General features: G+C 37.1%; 1 pseudogene; it reads right to left on the bottom strand.

Moving 5' to 3' along the window:
* LOC121856313 overlaps positions 1 to 15,309 on the bottom strand; it is a 37,849-nt pseudogene extending 22,540 nt beyond the window's left edge.
* Between the last annotated feature and the right edge of the window lie 1,740 nt (positions 15,310 to 17,049).

Raw genomic sequence — 17,049 nt, forward strand, 5'->3', positions numbered from 1 at the left:
AGTGCAATGAGTATCCGTCAATGTTGTCGGAGCTTCGTCCTATTTTGGTCACGTCCACAAAATGTAACCACGACGTGTCGCGTAAGAAACCGGGTGTGCCGATTCAGTTTTTGTGCGTCCGTCACAAAAGGTTAGGTAGGGTTTTCAATTTTGTTTAACCTCACATGTTGAAAGTGTAATTCAGTTTGGAAGAATGCTTGTTGTTGTTTCTAGTGTTAAAGGAAATAAAGGTCACACGTTTCTATTAGAAAAAAACAAACCAAATAAAAATACGGAAAATTGTAGTTTCGGCGAAGCGCTACTTTCGGAAGGTCAGACTCATTCTAAACACATCAAAAACTATTGGAAAAACCCAATTTCAACCTAACCTAACCGATTTGAGTAATGAGTTTTTCCATGTGGTATTAAACAAACAAGTGCCTTTATTATAAGTGTACGAAGTTGTTATTTGACCCGGATTCTGGGCCAAATAAACCGTCGGCTATTTGACCGGGACTTGCGGGGATCGTACGTATACGATTTTAATGGGATTGTAGTCGGGACGATTGTGCACGTTAAACTAGTCATTACACTATGGTATTATTTAATTGTAGGAGTTTCTGTGGGTAAAAGGATTTAGTTTTATTTTAGATCCCGGTCAAATAACCGGCGGTTATTGTGCCGAGTCCTGGTCAAATAACCCCTGCCTATTATATAATAGTTTTACAGTGTTGTATGTTATATAGCTATTGGTCACATTTCCAGGAAGCTTCAAGGGCCAACAACACATCTCGGTATGACAAATTCAGACTCGACCGTACGGACCCGCCGGTCTCGCATGCGACGCCGTCAACGGAGAGACGCCGCCGACCCGCGAGAGGTGAGACCGACGTCGTGTCATTGGGCGTCGGCGCTACGCGACACGTCAAAAATATGGCCCAGATTCACGTTTTCCATCCCATACCAAATTTTGAATGTGTGTTTATTTTGTTTTTCTTTAAAGTACAGTACAGTATATTAATAACTTTAAGCTTCGTTTTCAAAACATAATTTCATTGTTTATTAATTATGATTCTCTACAAATAGTGTGCTGCGTTTTATACCTTTTTTCTGCTTGTATGTTTCAGTTACGTTAATTAAACTTTTATTTGCACAGTTTTGAAGAAGACTTCTTTGTATAAGTTTTAATGTTTGCCTTTCAACAGTGCAGTACTTTATCTTAAGTAATATTTTCAGGCACTTTCTCCATCACTGCCTATAGTGGACCCGATGTTAACTAGAATGAAGTTGGCTGGACATAAAGTTAACCGGACCTGCAGTGAACTGGACGTGAAGTTAACTGGACCTCAAGTACTCTGTGGTATTGTATTTAATATTGTTGTGGTACTTTGAATGTTAGGAAAGTTCTACGGGCATTCCCCAGTCCATAAGAGTACTGTGCCGTAAAAACCTATAGTAAATCGATTCATTATTCCTATAACCTCGCATTATAAAAGCCAAGATACTTTTCTACAATGAAAAAAGTTCCTCCCAAATTATGTAGTCTCCAAAAAGTCCATTTACGACACACGATCTCAATTCGCGCGACGCGCGATCCGAAGCCTCCGAGGATTCGCATCTTTCAAAAACGCGTATGTACTCGTTTGTGCTGAAAGGTGTAGATGCAGTGTTAGCAACAGTTCAGAGACAGGTCGTGTAACATTGCTCGGAAAGCCTCGAATAACATCGACCCCGTGGCTAAAGATATTATTTTGGGGCGAGCGTACACGTCGATCATATGAGCCAATATCGGAGCTTCTCGACCGACAGACGAGTCGAGTTCCCGAGGCTCGTTCGCGAGTCCAACTTAAGTCTTGTAGATAATGACGTACAGTACGGTAGAGCTATACCACATATACCCAGCACGTTACGGTACAGTCGGTCCCCGACTTAACGACGGGGTCGGGGACCGGCGACCGGGTCGCAAGTCGAAAATGCGAAAATAATACGGTACATAGATAATCTAAAATGGGCGTCTCTCTTTCTTCGGAGCACCACGAAACTCTCGGTTTTACTCTTGCCAGGCATTTTAAAGGGAATTACAAACAAAAATTTTGTCAGTACACGGCTCAATCACTAACGTCGGGATTCGAAAATAGGTAATTTGACAAAATGTCGGTACGACCGAGGCGGTCGTAAGTCGAGGAGTAGCCGATATTTAACTGATGAGGAGAGAAAAGGTTATTTCTTTAATGTTTTGTTTTTTTGTGTTTTCAATGTTTTGGCAGCGAGTCGGTTCTCGTCTTCGGCGTTTAGGTCACGAGGGAGGCTTAAATATATCTAGAAAAAAAAATTTTGCTCCTGCGTAAATATCACACTAGATTTGAACTGTCCTCCGAATGGTTATGGCAGATTATGTGAAATTCGAGCGAAAGAGATTAAAATAATAAATCCCACAAAATTGTGTTTCTCCCGGTAGCACAACAAGAATCCGTCGATGTCGTCGCAGTTCTGTTCTACGTCTGTCGCGTCCACGAATGTAGACGCCGTCGGACGCGTACGAAACCGGGTGTGTCGACGAAATTTTTGCTCGTCCATCGCAAGAAGTTAGGTTGTTTAGATTAGGTTGGGTAGGGTTTTCAAAGTTGTTTTTTAACCCTTCATGTTGAAAGTCTAACTCACTTTGGACGATTCATTGTTTTTGTTAGTGCAAGAGGAAATTAAGATCATATTTATTTATTAGAAATAATGCAAATAAAAACGGGTAAAATTATCGTTTTTCCGTGCACCAATTTTCCGAAGGTCACAATCGTTCAAAATACACGAAAAACTATTGGATAAACCCAATTTCAACCTAACCTATTTGAGTACAGGAGTTCTGCTATAACGCGTGTTTTGATAACGCGAATTTGCTCTAACGCGATTTATGAATTCGGAACAATATTTGTATAACGCGAACGCTTGTTTGCTATAACGCGATTTTTGCTTACTATTTCTCCAATTTTGTGGTATTAACTGTGAATATGGTAAAGAAGAATATCTCCAAAAAGCGTTCTGATGATAGAATTCCCGGTGATTATCGTAAAAGAAAGGATATAACACTTGAAGAGAAGCTCGATGTTATCAACCTCAAAATCACCCTTCTCCCCCATCAAGTTACATTCATATTTTTTCAAGGTAAAGTGTTAAATTTACTGTATGATTTCATTATTAGATATGAATGTAACATTTATTTAGACTGTGCTATCCTTTGTGTTAGGCTAAATACTAAATTTTTTCGATTTCGAGTAATCTGCACCTAACCCTATTTTCTCCATAAGCCCTGTTATTTCTATTACGCGATTTTCTATAACACGATATTTTACAAGAACACAATTATCGCGTTATAGCAGAACTTCTGTAATCCGTTTCTCCGTGTGGTATTAAACTAACAAGTAACCTTTGCTTTCAATACGAAGTTGTTATTTGACCCGGATTCTGGGCCAAATAACCGTCGGCTATTTGACCGGGAACCTGCGAGGATTGTATGGGATTTTAATGGGATTGTGGGCATTAAACTAGTCATTACACTATGGTCTTATTTAATTGTATAATTTTCTGTTGCCAAAAGGATTTAGTTTTATTTTAGATGCCGGTCAAATAACCGGCGGTTATTGTGCCGAGTCCTGGTCAAATAACCCCTGTCTATAATATAATAGTTTTCCAGTGTTGTGTATTATATAACTATTGGTGACATTTCCAGAAAGCTTCAAGGACCAACAACACATCTCGGTATGACAAGTTCAGACTCGACCGTACTGACCCGTCCGGCCTCGCACGCGACGCCGTTAACGGAGAGACGCCGCCGACCCGCGGGAGGTGAGACCGACGTCGTTACTTCACGTCGTGTCATTGGGCGTACAAGCCGAGTGTATTAGAGTATGTACTTAAGCGCACTTGTACGGTAATCCTATAAAAGTGGGCATTTATGTAAATGTCAGTGTCTAAAGTCACGTCCCATCGGTGTCGGCGGTACGCGACACGTCAAAAATATGGCCCAGATTCACGTTTTCCATCCCTTGCCAAATTTTGAATGTGTGTTTATTTTGTTTTTCTTTAAAGTACAGTACAGTATATTAATAACTTTAAGCTTTGTTTTCAAAACATAATTTCATTGTTTATTAATTATGATACTCTACAAATAGTGTGCTGCATTTTGTACCTTTTTCTACTTGTATGTTTCAGTTAAGGTAATTAAACTTTTATTTGCATAGCTTTGAAGAAGACTACTGTGTATAAGTTTTAATGTTTGCTTTTCAACAGTGCAGTGCTCTATCTTAAGTAATATTTTCAGGCACTTTCTCCATCACTGCCTAAAGTGGACCCGATGTGAACTAGAATGAAGTTGGCTGGACATAAAGTTAACTGAGTTTATATGAGTATTATGCCTTAAAAACCTATACTGTATTAAATTGAACCAATATTCCTATAGACTCGCCAAGATACTTTTCTACAATGAAAAAAGTTCCCCCCAAATTATGTAGTCTCCAAAAAGTATCTATAGATTTGGTAGCGGTAAATTTGAAATACGTCGATGCGATGTCCAGTGCACGAGCATAAGTTGGTACGCCCACTCACTGTATCGGCAACGGCTATAGACGGCGGGTTGCGAGGGAGTCGTCCCGTCGGGACTCGAAAATACGTAATTTGGCCAAATTTTGGTACGACCGCGGCGGTCGTAAGTCGAGTGGGTCGTAATTTGAGGAGTATCCGTATAACTTACCGGCCTTAAGCCCTGGGTTAGGGTGCTGCTGGCAGTACCCCTCCCCTCCCTGCGGGGATAAATCGAGAATTTTTGTTAACATAAATAATAATAAATAAATAAATGGTGGGAACATAGGCGGAACACCCGGTCCCGGGGGCCCGAGGTTTAACGGTACAGTCGGCCCTTAACATACGCGGGGGTTGGGTAACAGAGATACCCGTGAATGTTAAAAATCCGTGTACTTTTGCTGCCCCCCCCAAAAAAAAACCCTGGCCCCCCATGTCCTTATTTACCGTATATACCTGTGTGTAGTAAGAGTTTTTAAGACCAAATTATTTGGCAAAAAATTAGGGGTCGACCTCTAAACGGGCAATAGTTTCGTTGGGTTGAAAAATATGTACCAGTAACTACCAGTAAACAATGGAAACGTCGCACCACCAGCCGTGAGTGTCGGTACAGTTGCTGGGGCAGATCTCTCGTGTCGTCATAGCAAGCCCAAAGTCGCCAAATCCACGGCACGGTAGCACTGGACGACGTAAAACATAAAGTATTTATTTTTTAGATTTTATTTATAGATACATAATTTTATGTTCATTACATTTGAAACATCAATCTTTGCTAATTAAATTTGAAACAAAAGAAAACTACGATACCGTATTTCTAAATACCGGGTATTTTCACGAAAATATAACATCACAAGTATATTTTACCTTAACTGTGACTGAATGAATATATTCTCATAAATAAATATGTAAAAGTACAGTAATACCCCGATTTACGCGGTTTCGCCTCACGCGATTCTACATTTACGTGGTACCTAGCCGGAACCGGAATTTCATTTTTCGCGATGCATCTACTCGTATACGCGGGTGAAGTATAATTTTTTATTTAGCTCATAAAGTTCATACAAATTATCCGGCCAGAATATAATTTACATTGCTGGAATTCTTACAATATGATGATCATTTTGAATATAAACATCATGGATTTTGCATTAGACATACAAATTTTAGATCTAATGTATTAATTTGGTTTACACAAAGCAAATATTTTATCTTTTGTGCAAAATATATGACATTTATATTCAAAATATTCCTGGTCTTACAAGGAATCCAGCAATGTCAATTATATTATCCTAACTTTAGTCTGAGGTATTATTTATTTCTAAGAAGGTGAATATTCTGGTTTCTCCCACACATTTCTCTGGTAGGGAGGGACCGACCGACCATCTGGCGAGGTTGGAAGAGGGGGGGGAGGCAAGGTGGGATACTTTGATTGACAGAAAGTGTGTGAAGAATATTTTTTTTTTATTAACTGAAGATATTTGTTTTAGCTCATAAAATTCATACAAATTACCCGGCCAGAATATAATTTACATTGCTGGAATTCTTACAATTTGATGATCATTTTGAATATAAACATCATAGATTTTGCATTAGACATACAAATTTTAGATCAAATGTTTACTCTCAATAAATATGTTATCTTTTGTGCAAAATATATGACATTTATATTCAAAATATTCCTGGTCTTACAAGGAATCCAGCAATGTCAATTATATTATCCTAACTTTAGTTTGAGGTATTATTTATTAAAATCTAGTGGTTTCCCCTCAAAATTTCTCAGAGAGGGAAGAGCCAGGAGTGTGAGAAAAGGGGGAGGGAGTTGAGTCCATTATTTGAATGGACATTAACTTGGCGACTGTATTTCTCTATTTCTCTTAAGTATTAATTGTGTGCATGTACCATCATAAAATTAAGATGTTATTTTTACTAGAACATAGGTATTGTGTCGGAAAAAGTGGAGTTTGGGGGTCGCGCCAGTCTCTATTGGAATTAATCCCATATGTTCTGTTGTTCACTTTACGGGTTTTCACTTTCCGTGGTACCCTGTGGGTTCAATTGACAATTGACCGCGTATGTAATCGGGGTACTACCGTATACAGCATATATAATAATATTTCATTTGCTTTTCATTTAGTGTTTAATTTTCATTGTTTAAAGGACTGTACAGGTAGTCATTTTCTGTTAAACTCATACAGCAAATATAACCGTCAGTTTTCCGGCATTTTCGAAAATCCGGCACTCCTCGGGTCCCGAGGTTGCCGGATTTTTGATAGTCAACTTGCTTTAATTCAACTTGTATTGTTTTTGAAACTAGTATCTCCCTATGTAGGAAGCAATGAGTACGTATAACATTAGTATTTTGCTGTTGTACGAGCGATACAAAACCTTAAATACAGCCTACCATAGATGGTGCCCCATCAGTACATATTCCAACACATGACTTCCATGATCAATTCCATTTTTCGAGGTAGGCAGATAAAATGTCAAAGATATCTTGACCTCTTGTATTGAGTGACATTTCTTTGCAACAAAAGAACTGATTTATTATTTGGTTTCCATCAATAAAGTGATTAAATGTAAGTAATTGTGCTTTGTTGCTTATGTCTGTAGATTCATCAACTTGTAAAGCAAATTCTGAGTTCGTTCTGTACATTTTCCTCTATATCAGCAGATAAATCCATTATTCTCCTATGGCTTGTATTATTTGAGAGCAGAATTTTGCTTATTTCTTGTTCGGCTTCATCACCCAACATGGTTTTAACCATCTTTCTACAGGCGGGCAAGATAACCGACTCGGCTAAAGTGTGCAATTTTGTTTGTAGTGCAATCATTTCGGCTATCTCAATAGAAGTGACTTAGAGCCTTTTCAGAAACTGTAAACTTTTTCCGAAAATAGTTTCTTTGCTCGGATTGCTGTTCTAACAGTCTTTGGAAATAATTCAGATCTTTATCTTGAAGATGTGAGTGTTTAGTTATAAAATGTCTCTCTATCTTGCTGGGTACCATGCCTTCATTAAACATCCTTTCACCACAAACAACACACAGTGGGAGAGGTCGATCCTCGTTTCCAGTCCAATGAAACCCGAACTTTAAATGGCCATCCCAATATCGACGATTGGGTCGAGCTTTTGCCTTATTATCACTAGGCTTAGTTGCTTTTGATGAACGTTCTCTTTCAGATTCACAATCGTTATCCATTTTATGGGTAATTTAGTCAATGCGAATTGAATCGCACAAAGAGCACAGCTTGCTAATAAAGCCAAGTATCAAACAGTGACAAGCGACATTTAATAACTTAACGGTCCGCAAACGTGAAGATATTTTCGGAATCTTTTGTTCGGTTTCATTTATTTTAGCTCAAGAGCCTTTCAAAATCAGTTGAAAAGATGAAAATTTCTACTACTACGAATGAAACAAATTGAAATGCTGTATAGTTACGGTCCCGATCTGCTGCAATACGCGAGGACGCATTAAAAAATTTTGTTTGACGCCGTATATTTTCGCTCAATAGTTTTTTCAAAATCCATTATTGAAATGAAAGCTTCGGCTACAACCGAAACGTAGTTATGCATTGAATGTGTCTATAAGACGTAAATTACGAGGATAGATTGACGAGAATTTAGTTCTTATCCTTATGAAATTTAAGACTAAAAATTTAAGAACACTGCATCGCAGCTTTCGGATTGACGACGAAGCCTCGTCCTCTGTGCACGTGGAGTATTTGCATAACTGGACTTTCTTTTCTGTGGCATAATGGATGTCTGAAAAAAAATAAATAAATGAAAATGTTAAAAAAGTAGAGGCATTAACTGATAATTTTTCTTGCCGTAATTCTAGCGATGTTTTGTCTAAATTTGTCAAATTTTTCTATAAGAGGGGTAATTTTTGTTGTTGTTTTACGTTTAATTAATAGAAAAACCCTGTGATAATAGAGGTTCCAATACTCAAGTTATGGGCTTCCCAAATTTTTAATATAGGGGGGTTTAGCCCCCATTCGGGTGTCTTAATATTATTGAAATTTGCTGATATTTTGTGAATAGGCATCATTTCTGGTCATTTACCTATGGTTTAAATTTCATTTAAATCGAAGGGAAAACAATTTTCAGTGGGGGGTTTGTGCCCCCCGGGGACCCCCCTTTGATCAAAATGAAATATACTTATCCAAGTACCCTGGGTAATGTAGTTTCAGAATATATATGGTTATGGGGGTCTATCTCCAAAACCCTAGGAGGAGTTTGCGAACAAACAGACAGAGGCTACAACTTTATATATATAGATTACAGAAATTCAAAATTATGCTACACACAACCTGCCATTATCTCGCCTCTCAATTTTTTTTAATTATTGCTCACAAACATTCTTTATCAACATGATCTTCTACCATGTTACAAGAGCTGTCATAGTTGCTAGAAGGGAATGAGAGAGGGACAGTGTTATAATTACCATGATGTTGTTTCAGGGATGCTATGATGTGTGTCTCCCACAAACACCATTTGGAGGATACAAACAATCCGGTCACGGACGGGAACTGTGAGTATAGCGAATTACAGTCGTGTACAGTACTTGCTCTTTCTCGGTTAAAAACACTCGAGAACTATACTTTTGGCTTATCTGGGAAATTTTGGTTTATAATCGACACCAAAAAATGTGCGTTATCCGATACCGTATTTATTGTTTTGTAATACGGCGGTCCCTCGGTTAACGAACGCAATTCGTTCCAAAAGGTCATTCGTTGACAGAAAATTTCGTTAACCGAAACCGTCGTTTCAATGGGATTTTGGGTAATCGGTTCCAGCTCACCGAAAATTACATAATATAGTTTGAGCGTTTAGGAAGTCGAAGATTATTGGTAAATAAAGGTTTATGAAATTTTATACCTAGTTTAGGATTATGGTGATTTTTGTTAAGAAATGGTAATACAGCAGCTCGTACTATTAATTTATTGGGAGAAATTAGACTAATTTTAAGTGTAGTTAGGTGAAGAAAGATTAGAATATTTGGAATTGCTTCACTATTTTTTTTAGGGCTGCATACACTTTATACATATATTCAATAATCCAGTATGGGTTGTTTTTCAATTCATTGTTTTCTTGTTGTTCAGGAAGTGTTACTGAATACTTAGTATTGATGCTACATTGGTTGCCTTTAAATGTTCTTATTGTAAAAACAGTTATAATCTTACCAAGATTTTAGTTTAAATAGTTTAATAAAAACGTTGGTTTGTGGTGCCAAAATTATAAGTTATTTATTTTAAACCGTGATTTGATATACCGTATATATTAAATAATAATAATAATTAACGGTTTATTGAACGAGCACGGCAGTCGAAAGGCTGAAAATATACAATTACATAATTGGGGAATGGGTCTCTTGATTTACAAATAATGTACAAGTAACATATGTGATACAAATATGATATATAATAATTAGGTGTTGATAATTTTTACAATGGTTGGGACTGGGCTGTTCTTGTAGCAATCGGTTCGCGCTCGTACGGGCTGGATGCGGTTGGGCAGGCGCGTGGCCACGTGGCCAGGACAGTAGCTTGGGGCAATGTAGGTGTGCTCCATCCTTCAGGTTAGGTCAGGTCAGGTCAGGTCAGGTCAGGTTAGATCCAGCCACACTCGGTATTGCTGTGTTTTTGTGCTTTTCCTTCGAGTTAAAATTGCCACTTTTGTATATCTCTCGTGGGTTGATCGTCAATACTCGTAGGGAATAAAAAGTAACCCGACAAAAGTTGATAATCAATTAATTGATATGAGAAGATTCTTGAAGAAGGTTCAAAAATAGAAAATAGTCTTGTTATCATTTTCAGGTTTTTTGTTTTTAAGTTTTTAATTCAATTGAAGGAGATATTTTAGGTGGAGATTTTATAAAATAGTTTATAATAAAAAATAAAAGAAAGCCAGTAAGGAATATAAAAAAATAGATTTAATCATAAAAGGGGTGCTATTTGAGGCATCAAAAAGTATTCCAATGGAATTACTTGAGCTTGACAAGCTCATATTATTATTAACTAACTTTTTCCACCGGAAGTAGGCGCCTCTACTACGATAGGTTTAAAAGACCTACACCGCTTGCTTTCGGTCGTCGGGCGAAAGATCGGACGAGGAAGAGATTCAATTTAAAAAAGCCGAGACCGACGCACTCTCTACTACAATTGGTATAATTCTACGGTTAGCACCGCAAATTTCTGAACGTCGCCCAAAAACTAATCCGGGCCGGTTAACCGTAAATCCGATTCGGTTAAGACGCCCAGGAATTGCATCTGCTTTTACTCCAAGGGCTGGAACAGTTCAAGAGTGAATAACATCAGCAGCAGTAACTAATATACGGACTTGTGTATTTATAGGTAATACAGTTCGATCGTCTACATCTAGAAGACGAAAACCAGATAAATCAAGTTCTTTAGATGGAGTTATATAAGAGTCAAACTGTACTTGTAAAAAGTCTGAATATTCATAACTTCAATATCACTAATGTCCAATAGTCTTAAGAGTAATTGTAGGATTATTAACTTCATCCAAAAGATAAAGTAATCAAAGTGAAGGAAGAGCAATAAAAACAAAAATAATAGCAGGAAAGATTGTCCAAATTACTTCAAATGTTTGGTTTTCAAGGAGAAATCAATTAATAGATGCGTTGGAAAATACGGCGGCTATTACGTAACCGACAAAAGAAGTACGGCGTTCTCTCGCCTTACACGGTGTCACTTTCCGCGATTTCTCGCTTACGCGGTACCTCGCTAGAACCGGACTTTCACTTTCCGCGGTGCATCTACTCGTATACGCGGTGAAGTATAATTTGTTTATTTTATTTGGCTCATAAAATTCATACAAATTACCCGGCCAGAATATAATTTACAGGTAGTTCTCCTATAACGCGATAATTGTGTTCATGTAAAATATCGTGTTATAGAAAATCGCGTAATAGAAATAACAGGGCTTATGGAGAAAATAGGGTTAGGTGCAGATTACTCGAAATCGAAAAAATTTAGTAGTTAGCCTAATACAAAGGATAGCACAGTCTAAATAAATGTTACATTCATATCTAATAATGAAATCATACAGTAAATGTAACACTTTACTTGATGGGGGAGAAGGGTGATTTTGAGGTTGATAAAATCGAGCTTCTCTTCAAGTGTTATATCCTTTCTTTTACGATCATCACCGGGAATTCTATCACCAGAACGCTTCTCGTTGATATTCTTTACTATATTCACAGTTAATACAGTGGGGTATGCTATAACGAACGAAACTCCTACAACGAACATTATTTAATTTTTTTTTTTTTTTCTAATTTATTGTTTTTTTATTACAAATATTAATGATATTCTTTATTTCAGGGGTTTAGATGCATATTTATGCACTTTTTTACAATTTTTACAATTTTATATTATATTTTTCAGTGTTAAGTGGTTGTATTTGGGGGCCTGGAACGGATTAATCCTATAACGAACAAGGTTCTAGAACCAATTAGATTCGTTATAGCATACCCCACTGTACCACAAAATTGGAGAAATAGTAAGCAAAAATCGCGTTATAGCAAACAAGCGTTCGCGTTATACAAATATCGTTCCTAATTCATAAATCGCGTTAGAGCAAATTCGCGTTATCAAAACACGCGTTATAGCAGAACTCACTGTACATTGCTGGAATTCTTACAGTATGATGATCATTTTGAATATAAACATCATGGATTTCGCATTAGACATACTGTACAAATTTTAGATCTAATGTAATAATTTGGTTTACACAAAGCAAACATTTTATCTTTTGTGCAAAATATATGAAGTTTAAATTCAAAATATTCCCTGACCTGCAAGGAATCCAGAAATGTCAATTATATTACCCTAACTTTAGTCTGGGGTATTATTTATTACTAAACGTTAAAATCTAGTGTTTTCACCCAAACATTTCTCAGAGAGGTAGGAGCTAGTGAGCTGGGAAGAGGTGGGGGGGGGGGATTTGAGTCCATTATTTGAATGGACATTAACCTGGCGACTGTATTTTTCTTAAATATTAATTGTGTGAGCATACCATCATAAAATTAAGATGTTATTTTTACTACAACATAGGTATTGTGTGGGAAAAAGTGGAGTTTGGGGGTCGGGCCAGTCTCTATTGAAATTAATCCCACATGTTCTGTTGTTCACTTTATGGGGTTTTTCACTTTCCGCGGTACCCCGTGGGTTCAATTGACCGCGTAAATCGGGGTACTACCGTAATTATAATTAATACAACCATAGTGTGGTCATGAAAGAAGATAAGTTGCTCTATAAGGGGGGATGCACCGTCTTGGAATCCTAGGACGGCTACAAGAGAGATTATCGATCCAATCGAGGAAAGAACATTTCGTGTTGTAAATGCATCCGAGTAATGAGAATGTCGTCGCGATAGCCCATTTAACCGTAAGAAGTGCCGGGGAAAGAAAGTGACATTTACTCCTGTAAATATTGTTAAGAAATGAATTTTTAATCATTTAGGGTTTATAGACAGACCTGTAAAAAGAGGGAATCAGTGAGCAATTCCTGCAAAGATATCAAAAACAGCTCCTATAGAGAGTACATAATGAAAGTGAGCAACAACATAATATGTATCATGAAGAATAATATCAATAGATGAATTAGCAAGAACTCCTCCTGTAGAGATGGGCTGTAGTTGACTTGAGTCCCTTGGAGGGTACCTAATCATCTAAAAAATTTAATTCCAGTTGGAACAGCAATAATCATTGTGGCCGAAGTAAAGTAGGCTCGTGTATCAACATCCATACCTACAGTAAATATGTGGTGAGCTCAAACAACAAATCCAAGAATTCCATTTGGTATTATAGCATAAATTTTTCCTAAAGTTCCAGAGGCTTCTCTTTTCCCGGATTCTTGCGTAACAATGCGAGAGATTATACCGAAGGCTGGGAGAATAAGAATATACACTTCAGGATGACCAAAGAATCAGAATAAGTGCTGATAAAGTGCTGGGTCGAAGAATGAAGTATTTAAATTTTGATCTGTCAAGAGTATAGTAATAGCTCCTGCTAGAACAGGAAGCGAAAGGAGTAAAAGAATGGCCGTAATAAATACCGATCGTACAAATAATGGCATACGGTCTATTGTCGTACCTTTCCTTCGTATATGGACAGTAGTTGTCGTGAAATTTACTGCACCTAAAATAAATGAAACACCAGCCAGGGGAAGCGAGAAGATTCCCAAGACAACGGAAGCACCCGCACGAGCAATTGCTGCAGAGAGCGGAGGGTAAACGGTTCATCCGGTTCCTACCCCACTTTCTACTATTCCACTTGTTAATAATAATGTTAAAGAAAAGGGAAGAAGTCAAAATCTTATATTATTTATACGAGGAAATGCCATATCCGGGGCACCTAGTATAAGTGGAACTGGTCAGTTACCAAAACCTCCAATTATAATAGGTATAACTATAAAAAAAATCATTAGAAATGCATGAGCCGTCACTACCACTTCATAGATTTGGTCGTCACCGACGAGATTTCCCGGTCGACCCGACTCGGCACGAATTACCGGTCTCGACGAAGTTCCTACCGTGCCCGCTCGTGCTCCGAAAATAAAATGTAGAGTACCGACGTCTTTATGATTTGTCGAAGAGTCGTCGTTGCGTGACGAGGCGGCCGAGGAATGGGCACCGGATTGTAAATCTAAAGACGTGTATATCGCCGGGGCTTATAAATGAATGTGAAAGTACTTTAAGATTTAAAAGATTTTCTTTTTTTGACAACTTTGAAGGATGTTAGTTTAAATAACTTAAAAATCTTAGAATATAATGAAAACTGATGGGATAAAGAGGCCAAAAACAATAATAACTGCTATAAAAGGAGTAAAAAAAATCTGTCTCTTCTGTGGGAAGACGACCATTTCAATTTAGGCGAAAATAGAACTAGCGCTGAAATTGAAATTCGTAAGTATTAATATAGGGAAATTAAAATAGACGTTAGAAGAATTAATAATGGGACAAAAAATAACGAGGTTATTTGTCGAATTAAAATTCATTCGTGGAAAAATCCAGTAAAAGGTGGTAGTGTGGCATACCGTATGTGGCCAGTCGTCAAATTCTCTCTGTACGGGCTCACGTACGTACTCACGCGTAGATATCTCGCACTCGGGATTGAGGTGGGATAGAAACTCACAATGCGTTTTCTGTATATATCGTACGTACAGCGCAGCGCTAGGGAGTTGCCGTGTGGAGAGGTCCCGTCGGGTGAGGAGCTTGCTGGGGGTCTGGTTGGTGAGAAGCTTGCTCAGAGGTCCGTTGGGTTAGGAGCTTGTTTGGAGGTCTTGCCGGTTCAGGAACGTGGAGTAGAATGGACTTCAATTGCAAGAGCGAGAGCTCGTATACTCTGCCACCGGAAGTAAGACCGGATGTAAGCGTCGCCGGTGTCGACCCCCCCCCCTAGTCTAGACTTGTCAGAGAAACTTGGCGCGAGTCTAGGCGACTAGGCTTGTGGCGAGAGTATCCAGGTGCCCCCCCCTTGCCGTGAGAAAGTCGCCGTTTGGCTGAACTCCGCCGCTATGGAATGCGGCTAGGCTTGTCAGTTGTAGGGGAGAGTATCCACTACAGTAGTCCACCTAGTGAAAGTAAAGACAAAAGTATAAGAATTTTATTAGGCAGGGGTGAAGCATTATTGGAAGTAATTTGAGAAAAATGAAAAATCTGTTGGAAGTGAAAAATTAATGCTACAGTACTGAAGTAGATATTAAAGAGTAAAAAGTAAAGTATATTGTTCACACATTTTAACTGATTAAAATAACAGAAAATATTCATGCTATATTATTAATAGAAGAAAAAGCTAAAATTTTTCGAAGCATTGTCTGATTAATAGCACCAACTGCTCCAATAGTTGCTGATAAAATAATTGCATAAAATAACATTGAAGTTAGTAAATAATTAAAAGCGAGACACGAAAGTAAAAGTACACGAGTAATTTTTTGAACGGTTACGAGTGCAATAGATTGAATTCAATTTATGCCTTCTATAACTTGGGGGAATAAAAAATGGAATGGAGCTGCTCCTAGTTTAAGAAGAAGAGCAAGAGTTAAGCAAAGTGGTGCAAAGCTGGGAGAACTAAATATAATTGAAGCAGAAAAAATAATAATAGCGGATCGTAGAGCTGGGACGAGAATGTATTTAAGTGCCGATTCGGAGGAATGCCGATTATTTTTTGTAATAATTAGAGGAATAAAAGATAAAAGGTTTAATTCTAAACCTGCTCATGCTCCAAATCATGAAGTGGCAGAAATAGATAAGGTTGGTCCCGAAATTAGAGACGAAACGAATATTAATTGAGACGGAGAAATTGGCATTAAAAAGAGAGAGGTTTATGCTCTCATAAATGGGGTATAAACCCATTAGCATAGGATTAGCTTATCTTTTGTATACTGGTGTAAATGGCACGAAAAGTTTTGATCTTTAAAGAATTGGTGGAATTTCATTGTATATAGATAACATGAGTAAAGTAATTTACATAATCTGTCCTATCAAGACAGATCCTTTATCAGGCATCATATTTAAAAATGTATGATTTATACAAAATATTATTAATAATATAAATAATAATAAAGTAAAAAGTTAAGAAAATATTATTGAAGAATATATATATATATATGTATATATGTATATATGTATATATATATATATATATGTATATATATATATATGTATATATATATATATATATATATATATATCATAAAACACGGAAATCAACGGAAAGTAGCTTAGCTTTCGTCTTTATTCAAGACGAAGACTTAAAAGCCAAGGCAATCTCGTTGTTTCCATTTTCCTGCAGTGTGATTTTATCAAGATTTATCTTATCCACGTTTTCATTGTGGATTTACATGATATATATATATATATATATATATATATATATATATATATATATATATATATATATATATATATATATATATATATATATATATATATATATATATATATATATATATATATATATATATATATATATATATATACCACACAGTAATCTCGGTTAACGAACTCAATCCGTTCCAGAAGGTCGTTCGTTAACCGAAACCATTGTTTCAATGGGTTTTTGGGTAATTGGTTCCAGCTGAACGAAAATTTCCTAAATTCAACCAAAATGGTAGAAAAGTTCACTTACTTTGAGGTGTATATGTAGAAGGCTCCTGGATGATGATGATGGGATTTAGAATGGGGGTGGAGGAGAAGGAAGAAGAGAAGTCACCCCATGGCGCCATTTCACCCATAAAATTTTAGCTCTCTTGGTGTAATTCAAGATTAATTTCTTTAAATCAACACTGCACTGCATTATACTGTATATTGTCAATATGTAAAATATATTTCAAGATGACCAATAATTTGCTTGGAAACTCAGAAAAAAAAAGTGTTTAGTTGAAGAGAGTGTCAAGGAAGATGTTACCTCCAGTGAAAACAGAGAGAGACTAATGCCTGTTTGCTGTATTAAGAGGCTGGATGCTGCGCATTAAAC

Source organism: Homarus americanus, unplaced genomic scaffold (genome assembly GCF_018991925.1).
Source record: "Homarus americanus isolate GMGI-L3 unplaced genomic scaffold, GMGI_Hamer_2.0 scaffold48220, whole genome shotgun sequence".
Classification (NCBI taxonomy): domain Eukaryota; kingdom Metazoa; phylum Arthropoda; class Malacostraca; order Decapoda; family Nephropidae; genus Homarus; species Homarus americanus.